We start from the raw sequence: 17184 nt of genomic DNA, 5'->3' as shown, positions 1-17184 counted from the left end.
GTCCAATGTTTGTTGATGAGCAATTTTGACTTTCTTAGAGGCAGAACTGGGTTCTCCTTCCTTTAGTGAACTTGTAGCCTCGTGTCTTAGCTTTCCAACGAGACCCATATCGCCTTAAATGGAGTTCTATAACTGTAGATAAAGTTAAAAATCTAAGGAGAGGTGGGACAGTAACAGTTCAAAATCAAGACAATAACAGTCCAATGTTTGTTGATGAGCAATTTTGCCTTCCTTAGAGGCAGAACTGGGTTCTCCTTCCTTCAGAGAACTTGTAGCCTCGTGTATTCGCTTTCGAACGAGACCCATCTCGCTTGAAACGGAGTTCTATAATTCTAGATAAAGTTAAAAATCTGAGGAGAGGTCGGACAGTAACAGTTCAATATCAAGACAGTAATAGTTGGACGGTAACAATCTAATCTTTGTTGATGAGCAATTTTGACTTTCTTAAAGGAAGAACCGGGTTCTCCTTCCTTAGACAACTTGTAGCCTCGTGTCTTAGCTTTCCAACGAGACCCATATCGCTTTAAATGGAGTTCTATAACTGTAGATAAAGTTAAAAATCTAAGGAGAGGTGGGACAGTAACAGTTCAAAATCAAGACAATAACAGTCCAATGTTTGTTGATGAGCAATTTTGCCTTCCTTAGAGGCAGAACTGGGTTCTCCTTCCTTCAGAGAACTTGTAGCCTCGTGTATTCGCTTTCCAACGAGACCCATCTCGCTTGAAACGGAGTTCTATAATTCTAGATAAAGTTAAAAATTTGAGGAGAGGTCGGACAGTAACAGTTCAATATCAAGACAGTAATAGTTGGACGGTAACAATCTAATGTTTGTTGATGAGCAATTTTGACTTTCTTAAAGGAAGAACCGGGTTCTCCTTCCTTAGACAACTTGTAGCCTCGTGTCTTAGCTTTCCAACGAGACCCATATCGCTTTAAATGGAGTTCTATAACTGTAGATAAAGTTAAAAATCTAAGGAGAGGTGGGACAGTAACAGTTCAAAATCAAGACAATAACAGTCCAATGTTTGTTGATGAGCAATTTTGCCTTCCTTAGAGGCAGAACTGGGTTCTCCTTCCTTCAGAGAACTTGTAGCCTCGTGTATTCGCTTTCCAACGAGACCCATCTCGCTTGAAACGGAGTTCTATAATTCTAGATAAAGTTAAAAATCTGAGGAGAGGTCGGACAGTAACAGTTCAATATCAAGACAGTAATAGTTGGACGGTAACAATCTAATGTTTGTTGATGAGCAATTTTGACTTTCTTAAAGGAAGAACCGGGTTCTCCTTCCTTAGACAACTTTTAGCCTCGTGTCTTAGCTTTCCAACGAGACCCATATCGCTTTAAATGGAGTTCTATAACTGTAGATAAAGTTAAAAATCTAAGGAGAGGTGGGACAGTAACAGTTCAAAATCAAGACAATAACAGTCCAATGTTTGTTGATGAGCAATTTTGCCTTCCTTAGAGGCAGAACTGGGTTCTCCTTCCTTCAGATAACTTGTAGCCTCGTGTATTCGCTTTCCAACGAGACCCATCTCGCTTGAAACGAAGTTCTATAATTCTAGATAAAGTTAAAAATCTGAGGAGAGGTCGGACAGTAACAGTTCAATATCAAGACAGTAATAGTTGGACGGTAACAATCTAATGTTTGTTGATGAGCAATTTTGACTTTCTTAAAGGAAGAACCGGGTTCTCCTTCCTTAAAGAACTTGTAGCCTCGTGTCTTAGCTTTCCAACGAGACCCATATCGCTTTAAATGGAGTTCTATAACTGTAGATAAAGTTAAAAATCTAAGGAGAGGTGGGACAGTAACAGTTCAAAATCAAGACAATAACAGTCCAATGTTTGTTGATGAGCAATTTTGCCTTCCTTAGAGGCAGAACTGGGTTCTCCTTCCTTCAGAGAACTTGTAGCCTCGTGTATTCGCTTTCCAACGAGACCCATCTCGCTTGAAACGGAGTTCTATAATTCTAGATAAAGTTAAAAATCTGAGGAGAGGTCGGACAGTAACAGTTCAATATCAAGACAGTAATAGTTGGACGGTAACACTCTAATGTTTGTTGATGAGCAATTTTGACTTTCTTAAAGGAAGAACCGGGTTCTCCTTCCTTAGAGAACTTGTAGCCTCGTATCTTAGCTTTCCAACGAGACCCATATCGCTTTAAATGGAGTTCTATAACTGTAGATATAGTTAAAAATCTAAGGAGAGGTGGGACAGTAACAGTTCAATATCAAGACAGTAATAGTTGGAAAATAACAGTCCAATGTTTTTTTATGAACAATTTTGACTATCTTAAATGCAGAACCGTGTTCTCCTTCCTTCATAGAACTCGTAGCCTGTGTCTTAGCTTTCCAACGAGACCCATCTCGTTTTAAATGGAGTTCTATAACTGTAGATATAGTTAAAAATCTGAGGAGAGATGGCATAGTAACAGTTCAAAATCAAGACAGTAACAGTCCAATGTTAGTTGATGAGCAATTTTGTCTGTCTTACAGGCAGAACTAGGTTCTCTTTCCTTCAGAGAACTTGGAGCCTCCTGTCTTAGCTTTCGAACGCGACTAACCTCTCTTGAAACGGAGTTCAATAACTCTAGATATTGTTAAAAATCTGAGGATAGGTGAGACAGTAATGGTTCAAAAACAAGACAGTAACAGTCCAAATGTTTGTTGATGAGCAATTTTGCCTGCCTTAGAGGCAGAACTGGGTTCTCCTTCCTTCAGAAAACTTGTAGCCTCATGTATTAGCTTTCCAACAAGACCCATCTCAATTGTAATGGAGTTCTATAACTCTAGATACAGTTAAAAATCTGAGGAGAGGTCGGACATAAACGGTTCAATATCAAGACAGTAATAGTTGGACGGTAACAGTCCAATGTTTGTTGATGAGCAATTTTGCCTGCCTTAGAGGCAGAACTGGGTTCTCCTTCCTTCAGAGAACTTGTAGCCTCGTGTATTAGCTTTCCAACGAGACCCATCTTGCTTAAAACGGAGTTCTATAATTCTAGATAAAGTTAAAAATCTAAGGAGAGGTCGGACAGTAACAGTTCAATATCAAGACAATAATAGTTGGACTGTAACAATCGAATGTTTGTTGATAAGCAATTTTGACTTTCTTAGAGGAAGAACCGGGTTCTCCTTCCTTAGAGAACTTGTAGCCTCGTGTCTTAGCTTTCCAACGAGACCCATATCGCTTTAAATGGAGTTCTATAACTGTAGATATAGTTAAAAATCTAAGGAGAGGTGGGATAGTAACAGTTCAATATCAAGACAGTAATAGTTGGAAAATAACAGTCCAATGTTTTTTTATGAACAATTTTGACTATCTTAAATGCAGAACCGTGTTCTCCTTCCTTCATAGAACTCGTAGCCCTGTGTCTTAGCTTTCCAACGAGACCCATCTCGCTTTAAATGGAGTTCTATAACTGTAGATATAGTTAAAAATCTGAGGAGAGATGGCACAGTAACAGTTCAAAATCAAGACAGTAACAGTCCAATGTTAGTTGATGAGCAATTTTGTCTGTCTTACAGGCAGAACTAGGTTCTATTTCCTTCAGAGAACTTGTATCCTCGTGTCTTAGCTTTCCAACAAGGCCCATCTCAGTTTAAATGGGGTTCTATAACTGTAGATATAGTTAAAAATCTAAGGAGATGTGGGACAGTAATAGTTCAATATCAAGACAGTAACAGTCCAATGTTAGTTGATGAGCAATTTTGTCTGTCTTACAGGCAGAACTAGGTTCTATTTCCTTCAGAGAACTTGTATCCTCGTGTCTTAGCTTTCCAACGAGACCCATGTAGCTTTAAATGGAGTTCTATAACTCTAGATATAGTTAAAAATCTGAGGAGAGGTCGGACAGTAACAGTTTAAAATCAAGACAGTAATAGTTGGACAGTAACAGTCCAATGTTTGTTGATGAGCAATTTTGCATACCTTAGAGGCAGAGCTAGGTTCTCCTTCCTTTAGAGAACTTGTAGCCTCGTGTCTTAGGTTTCCAATGCGACCAAGCTCGCTTGAAACGGAGTTCTATATCTCTAGATATAATTAAAAATCTGAGTAGAGGTCGGACAATAACTATTCAATATCTAGACACTAACGGTTGGACAATGTAGTTCAATGCGTAGACAGTAACAGTTCAATATCTAGATAATAACAGTTCACGACATTAATTGTTCAGGACAGTAACAGTTCAAGACATTAATAGTTCAAGATATTAGCAGTTCAATGCCTAGACATTAACAGTTGGACATTAACAATTCAATGTCTAGACAGTAACACTTCAATATCTAGACAGTAATAGTTTAAGTATTTGTTCGTGAGCGATTTTGACACTCTTAGAGACAGAACTGGGTTCTCTTTCCTGCAGAGAACTTGGAGCCTTATGTCTTAGCTTTCGAACGCAACCAACCTCTCTTGAAATGGAGTTCAATAACTCTAGATATTGTTAAAATATGAGGATAGGTGAGACAGTAACGGTTCAAAAACAAGACAGTAACAGTCCAAATGTTTGTTGATGAGCAATTTTGCCTGCCATAGAGGCAGAACTGGGTTCTCCTTCCTTCAAAAAACTTGTAGCCTCATGTATTAGCTTTCCAACAGGACCCATCTCAATTGTAATGGAGTTCTATAACTCTAGATAGAGTTAAAAATTAGAGGAGAGGTCGGACATAAACGGTTCAATATCAAGACAGTAATAGTTGGACGGTAACAGTCCAATGTTTGTTGATGAGCAATTTTGCCTGCTTTAGAGGCAGAACTGGGTTCTCCTTCCTTCAGAGAACTTGTAGCCTCGTGTATTAGCTTTCCAACGAGACCCATCTCGCTTGAAATGGAGTTCTATAACTCTAGATATAGTTAAAAATCTGAGGAGAGGTCGGACAATAACAGTTCAATATCAAGATAGTAATAGTTGGACATTAACAGTCCAATGTTTGTTAATGAGCAATTTTGCATGTCTTAGAGGCAGAACTGGGTTCTCCTTCCTTTAGAGAACTTGTAGCCTCATGTCTTAGGTTTCCAAGGCGACCAATCTCGCTTGAAAATAGAGTCCTATAACTCTAGATATAGTTCAAAATCTGAGTAGAGGTCGGACAGTAACATTTCAATAGACACTAACAGTTGGACAGTAACAGTTCAATGCGTAGACAGTAACAGTTCAATATCTAAACAATAACAATTCAAGACATTAATCGTTCAGGACAGTAACAGTTCAAGACATTAATAGTTCAAGATAGTAATTGTTCAATGCCTAGACATTAACAATTGGACAGTAACAATTCAATGTCTAGACAGTAACAATTCAATATCTAGACAGTAATAGTCCAAATGTTTGTTGATGAGCGATTTTGACTCTCTTATAGGCAGAACTGGGTTTTCATTCCTTCAGAGAACTTGTAGCCTCTTGTCTTAGCTTTCCACCAAGACCAACCTTGCTTGAAACAGAGTTCTATAACTCTAGATATAGTTAAAAATCTGAGGGGATGTCAGATAGTGACGGTTCAAAAACAAGACAGTAACAGTTGGACAGTAACAATCCAAATGTTTGTTGATGAGCAATTTTTACTCTCTTAGAGGTAGAACTGGGTTCTCATTCCTTCAAAAAACTTGTAGCCTCTTGTCTTAGCTTTCCACCGAGACCAACCTTGCTTGAAACGGAGTTCTATAACTCTAGATATAGTTAAAAATCTGAGGCGATGTCAGACAGTGATGGTTCAAAAACAAGACAGTAATAGTCCAAATGTTTGTTGATAAGCGATTTTGACTGTCTTGGATGCAGAAATGGGTTCTCGTTCCTTCAGAGAACTTGTAGCCTCATGTCTGAGCTTTCCAACACGACCAACATAGCTTGAAATGGAGTTCTATAACTCAAGATATAGTTAAAAATCTTAGGAGAGGTCGGACAGTAACATGTCAATATCTAGACAGTAACAGTTAAATGCCTAGACAGTAACGATTCAAGACAGTAACAATACAATATCAAGACAGTAATGGTTCAAGACAGTAACAGTTCAGTGCCTAGACATTAACAATTGGACAATAACAGTTCAATATCTAGATAGTAATAGTTCAATATCTAGCCAGTAATAGTCCAAATGTTTGTTGATAAGTGATTTTGACTGTCTTAGATGCAGAACTGGGTTCTCCATCCTTGAGAGAACTTGTAGCCTCGTGTCTTAGCTTTCCAACACGACTACCTAGCTTGAAACGGAGTTCTATAACTATAGATATAGTTAAAAATATAAGGAGAGGTCAGACAGTAACAGTTCAATATCTATACAATAACGGTTGGACAGTAGCAGTTCAATGCCTAGACAGTAACGCTTCACGATAGTAACAGTACAATATCTAGACAGAAATAGTTCAATAACTAGCCATTAATAGTCCAAATGTTTGTTGATATCGATTTTAACTATCCTAGATGCAGAACTGTGTTCTCCTTCCTAAGAGAACTTGTAGCCTCGTGTCTTAGCTTTCCAACACGACCAACCTAGCTTGAAACGAAGTTCTATAACTCTAGATATAGTTAAAAATCTGAGGAGAGGTCACACAATGACGGTTCAAAAACAAGACAGTAACAGTTGGACAGTAACAGTCTCAATGGTTGTTGATGAGCGAATTTGACTATCTTAGAGGCAGAATTGGTTCTCCTTACTCCAGAGAACTCGTAGCCCCTTGTCTTAGCTTTCCAACGCGACCAACCTCGCTTGAAATAGAGTTCTATAACTCTAGATATAGTAAAAAATCTTAGGAGAGGTCGAACAGTAACGGTTCAAAAACAAGACAGTAACAGTTGGACAGTAACAGTCTCAATGGTTGTTGATGAGCGATTTTGACTGTCTTAGAGGCAAAACTGGGTTCTCCTTTCTTTAGAGAACTTGTAGCCTCGTGTCTTGGCTTTCCAACACTACCAACCTAGCTTGAAACAAAGTTCTATAACTCTAGATATAGTTAAAAATCTGAGGAGAGGACGGACAGTAAGAGTTCAATATCTAGACAGTAACTGTTGGACAATAACAGTTCAATGCCTAGACAGTAACGGTTCAAGATAGTAACAGTACAATGCCTAGACATTAACAGTTGGACAGTAACTGTTCAATGTCTAGACAGTAATAGTTCAATATCTAGCCAGTAATAGTCCAAATGTTTGTTGATAGTGATTTTGACTGTCTTAGATGCAGAACTGGGTTCTCCTTCCTTAAGAGAACTTGTAGCCTCGTGTCTTAGTTTTCGAACATGACCAACCTAGTTTGAAATGGAGTTCTATAACTCTAGATATAGTTAAAAATCTGAGGAGAGGTTAGTGACAGTTCAAAAACAAGAAAGTAACAGTCCAAATGTTTGTTGATGAGCGATTTTGACTGTCTTAGAGGCAGAACTGGGTTCTCCTTCCTTAAGAGAACTTGTTGCCTCATGTCTTAGCTTTCCAACACGACCAACCTAGCTTGAAACAAAGTTCTATAACTCTAGATATAGTTAAAAATATGAGGAGAGGTCAAACCGTGACGGTTCAAAAATAAGACAGTAACAGTTGGACAGTAACAGTCCAAATATTTGTTGATGAGCGAGTTTGACTATCTTAGAGGCAGAACTGGGTTCTCCTTCCTTCAGAGAACTTGTAGCCTCGTCTCTTAGATTTCCAACGCGACCAACCTTGCTTGAAACGAAGTTCTATAACTCTAGATATAGTTAAAAATCTGAGGAGAGGTCAGACAATGACAGTTCAAAAACAAGACAGTAACAGTCCAAATGTTGTTGATGAGCAATTTTGTCTATCTTAGAGGCAGAACTGCATTCTCGTACCTTCAGAGAACTTGTAGCCTCGTGTCTTAGCTTTCCAACGCGACAAACCTTGCTTGAAACAAAGTTCTATAACTCTCGATATAGTTAAAATCTGAGGAGAGGTCAGACACTAACGGTTCAAAAACAAGACAGTAACAGTTGGACAATAACAGTCTAAATGTCTGTTGATGAGCGATTTTGACTGTCTTAGATGCTGAACTAGGTTCTCCTTCCTTCAGAGAACTTGTAGCCTCGTGTCTTAGCTTTCCAACTCGACCAACCTTTGCTTGAAACCAAGTTCTATAACTCTTGATATAGTTAAAAATCTGAGGAGAGGTCAGACAGTAACGGTTCAAAAACAAGACAGTAACAGTTGGACAATAATAGTCTAAATGTTTGTTGATGAGCGATTTTGACTGTCTTAGATGCTGAACTGGGTTCTCCTTCCTTTAGAGAACTTGTAGCCTCGTGTCTTAGCTTTCCAACGCGACCAACCTATCTTGAAACTGAGTTCTATAACTCTATATATAGTTAAAAATCTGAGGAGAGGTCAGACAGTGACGGTTCAAAAACAAGACAGTAACAGTTGGACAGTAATAGTCCAAATGTTTGTTGATGAGTGCTTGACTGCTTTTTATGATCGGCTTGTTTTAACTCGCAAGTGCACGAGTGTGCGATGTAGCAATTAACTCGGTAAGATCGAAGTCATATCCACAGAGAGCTAGATCTGGAAATTAAGCTAGGTTACAAAAAAACTCAAAAGAAATTAAATTAACAATAACTTGGTTGAAAATAATTAATGGATTTGTTTTCAAAGATGAAAAAGTGTAACTAGATTTTAAATGCAAGAAAAAGTAAGTCTTGGTCCAAATCAATTTTAATGGTGATGTATTGGTGATTCCTTCAACATATATAAGATAAATCAACCTAATATCAATGATGGTGATATTAGATCGGAAGATATTACAATGAACTTTAAAAAGATGAAGATTGATTATTGCTTAAGAATAAACAACTACTTTCATATTAAGTAAGACATTGAATCAAGCAATCTCTATACCAAAACTAATGTTTGTGCATAAAAATTCAAGATTATAACATTACCTAAATGATTTCTAAAATTTCTTTGCAATAATAAAACATTCATGAAGAAAATAAGAAGATAAACATTAAGATTCATTCATATCTTAAAGAACTCACCTCAACCACCATCATCCTTGATTTGGATCCAAGAAAGAGATTAGCCAACCATGATTATATATAAGAACACTTCAATAAACATGAAATAACTTGAATCAAACTGAAATAATAAGTTTTACAAAGTGTTGCGATGTCGCGGTCGCACAAATTAATTACCCTAGCTTAAAACACACAAGATAGTATAGAGCAAGCAAGGGGTCGATCCCACGAGGAAGTTTCAAGTCAGGATTTTTTGTTGTACGTTATGTAATTGGGGGGATTTGGTTTGTGATTATCTAAACTATGGCAGCAATTAAACTAGCAAACAAAATCAATTAAAACTGAAACTTATCAAGAAAACAAATCTTGGTCCCAAGCACACATCCACCTACGGAAATTAGAACCGATCCTTGAAATGAAAATTACAGTTTATGTTCTGAAATTTTATCTTTTCTTAACGTTGATTAATTAACGGATCCGCTGTATAACTAATCCTAACCAACAAACAATCAAAGTGTCCGCACTAATGATTCAATTTAATGGTAGCTTTAAGAACTAAATAATTTCATCAAGATTAACATACAAGCTGTCCGCAGCTTGTGTCACTTTGTTCAAATGTTCTCCCTAAGTTCAATAACGTAGTTCCGCCACAATTATCAAGCTTAGTTGCCTCACAAGTTCATATATCACAACTCCAGTTTTGATATTAAACTTAGCAATAGATTGTTCACAACAATAACTTAGAGTCCGCTCTAGCAATCATCAACAACAATCATAGGAAATATGCATAGGAAAACAATCATACTCATTCATAACATAAACTGAAAATAAAAGGAAGAATAAATCTCACGGTTCTTGAAATCCGAAGGTTTTTGCGTCCTTGCAACCAAGAAAAGAGCTTAGCTTTGCATAACTATTGAACAACTACTTTTAAAGATTGAAGAGAGCATGATTTTTGGGTTTGTAGAGGAGAGAATTTGTGTTTATTCTCTGCTGGCTGCTGCCTCCCTCTGCTCTCCTTCCCTTCTCTCTTTCTTTTTATATGCTAAGAAACCCTAGTCCCTATTTTACAAAATAGTCCTCCCTTAAGTTGACAGTTTACATTTAAGTACTTCAATAACTATTTTCCTAAAAAGGAGAAATAGCCTTGCATTAAATCTTCAAGCTTTGACTTAGAGGAGCTAAATTGTTGAAATAAAAACTTGGACGCCGGTTTAGATGCTTCGAAACGTAATTTGGACATGTTCCTTCACGAAACCTGTTTGCTGGCAGAATTCAGTTATCATCTTTGGAAAATCATATCGCCCTCATATGACATAGGTTTTTGCTGAAACTTTGAGCATTTATAGGAATGTTAGTCAGGAATCCAAAACAATTGAGTTTGCATCAATTGGACTTCTGTAGCTCCAGATATTCAAGTCGGAATTGACGAAGGTCAACATTGGCAGATTGCGAGATTTGACTTTGAAAGCTGCGATTTCCATGATCTTCCTTATTTTATTTTCTTGCCTTAGATGTTCATAAAGGTATGGATGTTAGAGTTTTAGTGCCATTAGAATCACTTCATTTTGACCTCTAGAACTCACGCTCTACACAAAACATCGACTAAACATCAAATCTGTCAGTTACCTCCAATTTACTTTTTTTTGCATCTTTCATCCAAAAGTACCTTCAAAACATAAAAAAAAGAATTTCAAGGTATTTTATAGATATAACATAGGCAAAACATTAGTTAAATGTGGGTGAAACTATCGAATAATATGGTTGCATCACAAACTAAAGAACCGAAATCTACAAAGAAGATCACAACACAATTTCAGCAAAAATTCTAACACAAATCTGACTCTAAATTTGTACAGAAATTCGACCCTCTTTGAAGCCTTCTATGGAGATGGCTATTAGATACATATTTATAGGCCATTCTGTTAGCTTTCCAGATAATTAAAGAACAACTCATTTGGACATCTGAGTCAAAAGTCATGGGCAAAACACCAAAAGGTGTTCTAGAAAATCAAATCAGGCCAGCTTGGAGAACACTTTGGTGCACATTTTTCTTCCTCCTTTATGAGCTGTCTCTTTCTTCTTTTTGACCCAAAATAATGTGACAATGTCCCCTCCAGCTTTTCATCCATGTGCTTGCCCTCTTGGATAAATGAATTACCCAAAATAAATCAAATGTTATTTGTTGTGTGGACATGTAAGATCATGGATTGTGCTTGAGCTGATTTGGGGCTGAATTTAAGCATCAAATAAGGATACAAATGTACCTATTATTTGGGCTAAGATTGACATTGAAACCTTGAGTGTTTGATGGTTGAAGTTTGCACACAACATTAGGCAAGTTTGGACTTGAAATAGATCATATGATAATCTTTTCTAGAATTGGAATAGAATTGATTTTTAGGGCAAATTTGGAGCACTTATTTGAACCAAGATTTGCTTCAATCTTCAACTAAATTTCTCTTCAATTCTTTGTTCCGAATTCCGACGTTGAATTTTCTGTAATAATTCATTTAAGCTCCAAAAACCTATCGAAACATTAAAAGAAATTTCATTATGACACGACCAAAAGATTGATGTCTTCTCCCAAGTACAGGAGTGTCGAAGTAATAAATAACCCGGCAAGACCGGGGTCGAACCACAGGGAGGTTAATTGTATAAATTATAGATAACAATTATACAACAACAACAATAACAACAATAATAATAATAGTGAAGAAGAAGAGGAAGAAGTTGATGAGGACTTTGAGATGGAAGATTAAGGTAAGGATTAAACAATGATAACAACAAATGTCAAGGTTAGAGGATCCACTAATGGTATTTCAAACAAGTATAGTATAAACTCTTTTTATTCAATTGGAAACCACACACAAAGGAGGTTCCAATCAGATTATAAATTGTTAACATGATTACATTAGTTATCTTATTCGAATAATGCTAATACTTGTAAATGTTGTCATGCATTCATGATTATAACTTATGTTAACAACAAATCAAGTTCCTTTCATAGCTCAGGTGTCGGTTATACCATACAGTATGGGCTATGAAAGTGCCAAGTATTTGTTGTATCAAGTGTTATACAACATAAATCTAGATTAACCATTTAACAAGCAAAGTATTAAAAGTGAACAAGATAACAAATATAAAGCATGTTAGTATCCAACATTAAGGTCCATGTTAAGTTTATATTATACTTATTCTTACACCATTAGTGTACCCTTTTCACCTTGACATAATTAACTTAGCAACACATAATGAAAGAAAGAAACATAAATAAACAAGGAAAGGAAATGAAAAGCATAAGCAAGAAATTAATATAAGCAAAACTTAAGCATTACAAAATATAAAGAGAGCAAGAGCATGATCTTGATCTGAAAACCAAGATGCCTAAATACATGGCAAATGCCTCCTTTTATAGGCCAAAATTCGGAACTATTGATTTGTTGACTAATTGATGAGTGGGTGGCCACATCTTGACTTGGTGACAATTCTTATCTTCTTGTCTGCCAAAAACGTCATTGATGACGTCATAATTTGAACAAACTTAAATCATGAAAGTTCTAGAGAATTGTCTCATCTTTCCAGGGTAAAAATTTGAGATCATTTGGACTTCTACAACTCGAGATATGGGCTGAACACTAAACAGTGTTTGGGCTGCAGGACAGATTCGGACTTCTTTGTTGTTGCTGTAATTTGGACTTGAAAACGGCCTTTTTAAATCTTGGGCTCCACATGAAAGTTGTAGGCCTATGTCTTATCTTTCCATACATATATAATAGACCTAAATCCAAGATCGACAGCTCCAGATATCACCCGATTACCGAACAGTGTTCAAGTTTGGACTACACCAATCATCTCTTTTCTAAGTTTGCCCATCTCTTTGTCCTTTCAATTTCAGTACTTCAACTCATCAATCAATTCTTTCATTTATGTGATAGGCCTGCATTTAAGATGAACATTTACCATAAATTAAAGGTATCTTATATTATTAGATATGTTATTATAAAACATGCTTTAGTTAAGGAGTTATTGATACTTCAAGTGCAAAATGACGATATAAAACCTTGATAAAAATGCACTTTTAAGTACTAATCACACCCCCCAACCAGCTTATTACTAGTCCCTAGTAATCAAAGCGTTAAAATAGAAAAACAATTTGCAACTTTCACAAAGCAAGGCATTCATCATTCAACTTCTATTAATCTATCCAGATAAACAAACTCTCATTAAATTTATATATCTGCTCAATACCTCTTAAACAAGATATTAATAAACCTTCCTTTTTATGTGCTCAATGTATGAAAACATAGATGATGGGGCTTTTATTGGAAGAAAACAATATTATGTTCTAATGTTTAAGGTTAACTTCCTTGGGTTGGGATTATTATTATTATTTTTTTTTTTGGTATTTTTTTTTCAATATATATATATACATATACTTAAAACACAATGCATCTTTAACCCATGTAACGAGCTTTCGGCTAATGACTCCCAGACCAGTTGGTCTTAGGGCATTAGGTGTTGAGACACCCCTACGAGCTTAGTAACTCGGGTTGCAGATACTGATACGTAGATAGTGCAATGTTTGATTCCCTTAAGCTTTTCTCCTTAACCCATGTAACAAGCTTTGGGCCAATAGCTCCCAAGTCAGTTGACTTTAGGGTATTAGGTGTTAAAACACCCCTTCGGGCTTAATTGCTTAGGTTAGGGAGGCTACGAAACCAAACTTATCTACGCTTTTATTATCATCAATTTTTGTTGTTGTTGTTTTTTTTTTTTTTTTTTTTTTTTTAATTATAGACTATCCCTATCCCTTAGTTGTTACCTTTAACAAAAGAACATAAATAATGTAATAATTCAATGTGCAACCCACAATCATATGTTAAAGTGTGTGTGTGAAAATGAAGGTTTAAGAATACTTGTTAAATGAGTATATGAGCAGAATCAAGTGATAACAATGCGAGAGTTTGTAAACCTGAATATTTCAAGAAGTATTCTAATAGGCCTTGTTATGAATATTGCAAATGGCCATTAGAAAATGTTTACTAAGATGCGTCTCAAGAGTCAATAAAATTTCCCCTTACTCTGCCATCCTAGTAAGAACAGTTTAGCCAAATGGTTTTTTTTTTTTTTTTTTTTTTTTTTTTTTTTTTTTTTTAAATACTACTACCCTCTCCCCCCAACCAAAACGAGACATTGTCCTCAATGTCCTAAGGTAGAAAGATAGAGTATAGAAGACATCACCTGAAACAACGAACACTGACAAACCTGAAACATACTTAAACAAATATAAGAAATAACAAAACAAAATAATATGCTAATAATAAAACCAAAAGACACAAGGATTCACAAACGAAGGCTCAAATCCAATCTAAGCTTTTTACGGCTTTCTGTAGTTGACCAATTTATGCGACTCATGGAAGGATCAATTACAGGGGTGAAAGATTGTAGTTTGTCGATCAATTGTTCAGCAGTAGCAGCAGAGATTATGATTTGTCGTGCCGAAGATGTTAGAAATTCCTGTTCCACAGCTTGATCAAGAAAAGACAACAAATTATCATAAAAACCATTAACATTGAGCAAACCTATAGGTTTATGGTGAATGTGAAGTTGGGCCCAAGAGGAAATATGAAAGATCTCTTCCAATGTGCCCAAACCACCTGGTAAGGCAATGAAGGCATCAGCATGGTTAAACATTGCATTCAATCGATCAGACATTGTGGAGACCTGTAGTTCCTCTCCAATTGTTCTTCCAATGATGTCCCCTTTCGTTAAAGCTTCGGGGACGACCCCCAAAACTTGACTACCTCCTAAAAATGCAGCTATTGCCACACCCCCCATTAACCCAAGGCTGCCTCCCCCATACACTAAATGAATCTTTTTCTCAGCTAGTACCTGACCAAGATGATTTGCTGCTTCCAAAAAAGCTATTTCCTTCCCAGGACTGGATCCACCGAAAACACAAATATTTTTTATGTGATAACTTGAGGGACCTGCCATTTCTACACACTTCTATATCTGTCTAATGTAAGGGTTGAGTAGAAATGAGGGGAAGGAAGAGAAGATTTTATAGATGAGGATTTGAAAATGCAATCATATCACCTAGATATAGGCCAGCTGGAGTCTCACACTCTCTCTCTCTCTCTTTATGTATTTATTTATTTATTTATTTTGAAAAGCATGTGTATGTACAGGTAGTTGTGATTGTGGCTCACATCTTCCCTTGGTTTTACGTCCAAGAACGGCTTAAACGCCCTCTATGGGTCGGGGATAGGCTTCCCATCCAGTTTTCTTAAAAACTGGCAAACAGGGTCTTTTTTAGTCAGATTCCCAAGACTAAGTCGATCATGTTCTTTATGGAATTGTGGCCATAAATCATGAATAGCACGATGCACATCTCCACTAGGATGTGTCTCAAGGGTTAATAGAAGATTATCTAAAGACCCCTTACTCAGGCCATCCTTAATGAATTGTATTTTGTCTTCACGATTTATAGATACCATTCCTAAAGAACGACATGTTGCATTACAAGTCCATCTAGCACATCGGTGACAGACTTTCAGTCGTTTTGCACGACGTTTCTTTGCAAAAGTGCTTTTACCTGTTCCAGGCATGTGTGAAATGAAAGAATTAGAGGACTCACCTGATAATCGGACCTTTGCTTCAATCAGCCAACGAATATCTTCAGGAATTCCATGATTCATTAACAACCTCAATCTTGCACACCTAGCACGGTAAATTTTTGTAATCGCATTCTGAGGCAGAGCGGGAAAGTACTTTTTCAATTTTTCAAGAGTGGTGTCCATTTTCAAATGAGAATTAGAGAAGAGATTCAAAGAAGAGAGAAAGAGCCAAGAATTGCACAATGTTTACAAATATCAGTTATTATGGGAAACTGAAAGAACCGACTGAAGTCACGGAGTACCGTTATCCGCCATTTGACCGGGGTGAGAGAGACTAGCAAAACAAAATTCACACAAAAACAATGTGAGAAAAACAAAATAATCAACCTTTATCTATAAGATCATTCAAACCAATGGATTCATTTTCACTAGGAAAATTATCAAAGTAAGGTTTCAAACGATGTCCATTTCCCTTAGAAACATTGTCATTCTTTGGATTCTCAATATCAAAGGCCCCATAAGGATACACATGTTTCTCAATAAATGGACCGCTCCATCTTGATCTTAGCTTTCCAGGACATAAATGGAGTCGAGAATTATAAAGCAAAACTTTTTGACCAGTATCAACTTTTTGACAATTTTCACAAGTTTTGCAGAATGCATGTGTGTCCTTGAACATGGTGGGCCAATAAAATCCATTTTGTAAAATTTTCGCAACTGTCTCTTGTGACGAGAAATGATTCCCACATGCTTTAGAATGACAAAGTTTAACGACATTACTTACCTCATTGTCAGGAATGCATCTTCGAAATATTTGATCAGGACAATATTCGAATAAGTAAGGGTCATCCCAATAAAATTTCTTCACTTCGTTCAAAAACTTACCTTTGTCTTCGGTACTCCAATGAGTTGGCAAATCTCCTGTAGCAAGAAAATTGATATTTTTAGCAAACCAAGGCATTGAACTAAGAGAAAGTAAGGATTCATCAAGAAAGTAATCATCGATTGGTGTGATGTTGGATGTCGAATTTGTTGTCACTTTTGACAAAAGATCCGCATCAACATTTTCGGTGTCTTTTTCATCCGTGATTTCTTCCTGAGAATAAATCATTTGCAAATCTTCAGATTCATCCAATTCAATTTTACTCAAAGTAGATTCAAGTTGATCATAAACTAATTCTTCAATAGAATCTACTTCTTGTAAATCATTATCATCTCCAGGTTGCTTGCAAATGTTGAAAATATTCATCTCCAATGTCATGTTTCCAAAAGATAGCTTCATGAGTCCATTCCTACAATTAATCAATGCATTAGAAGTTGCAAGAAACGGACGTCCTAAAATAACAGGAAATGAATTACATGCTTCAACAGGTTGTGTGTCCAAGACAATAAAATCTACAGGGTAAATGAATTTATCGACTTGTACTAACACATCTTCAACTATTCCTCTAGGCACTTTTACAGATCTATCGGCAAGTAAAAGAGTCACAGAAGTTGGTTTTAACTCACCTAGATTGAGACTTTGAAAAACTGAATATGGAAGTAAATTCACACTAGCTCCAAGATCAAGTAAGGCTCTTTCAATTTTTTGTTCTCCAATAAAGCAA

This window comes from Populus trichocarpa, chromosome 19 (genome assembly GCF_000002775.5).
Source record: "Populus trichocarpa isolate Nisqually-1 chromosome 19, P.trichocarpa_v4.1, whole genome shotgun sequence".
NCBI classification, from domain to species: Eukaryota; Viridiplantae; Streptophyta; class Magnoliopsida; order Malpighiales; family Salicaceae; genus Populus; species Populus trichocarpa.
This window is presented reverse-complemented; position numbering follows the sequence as displayed.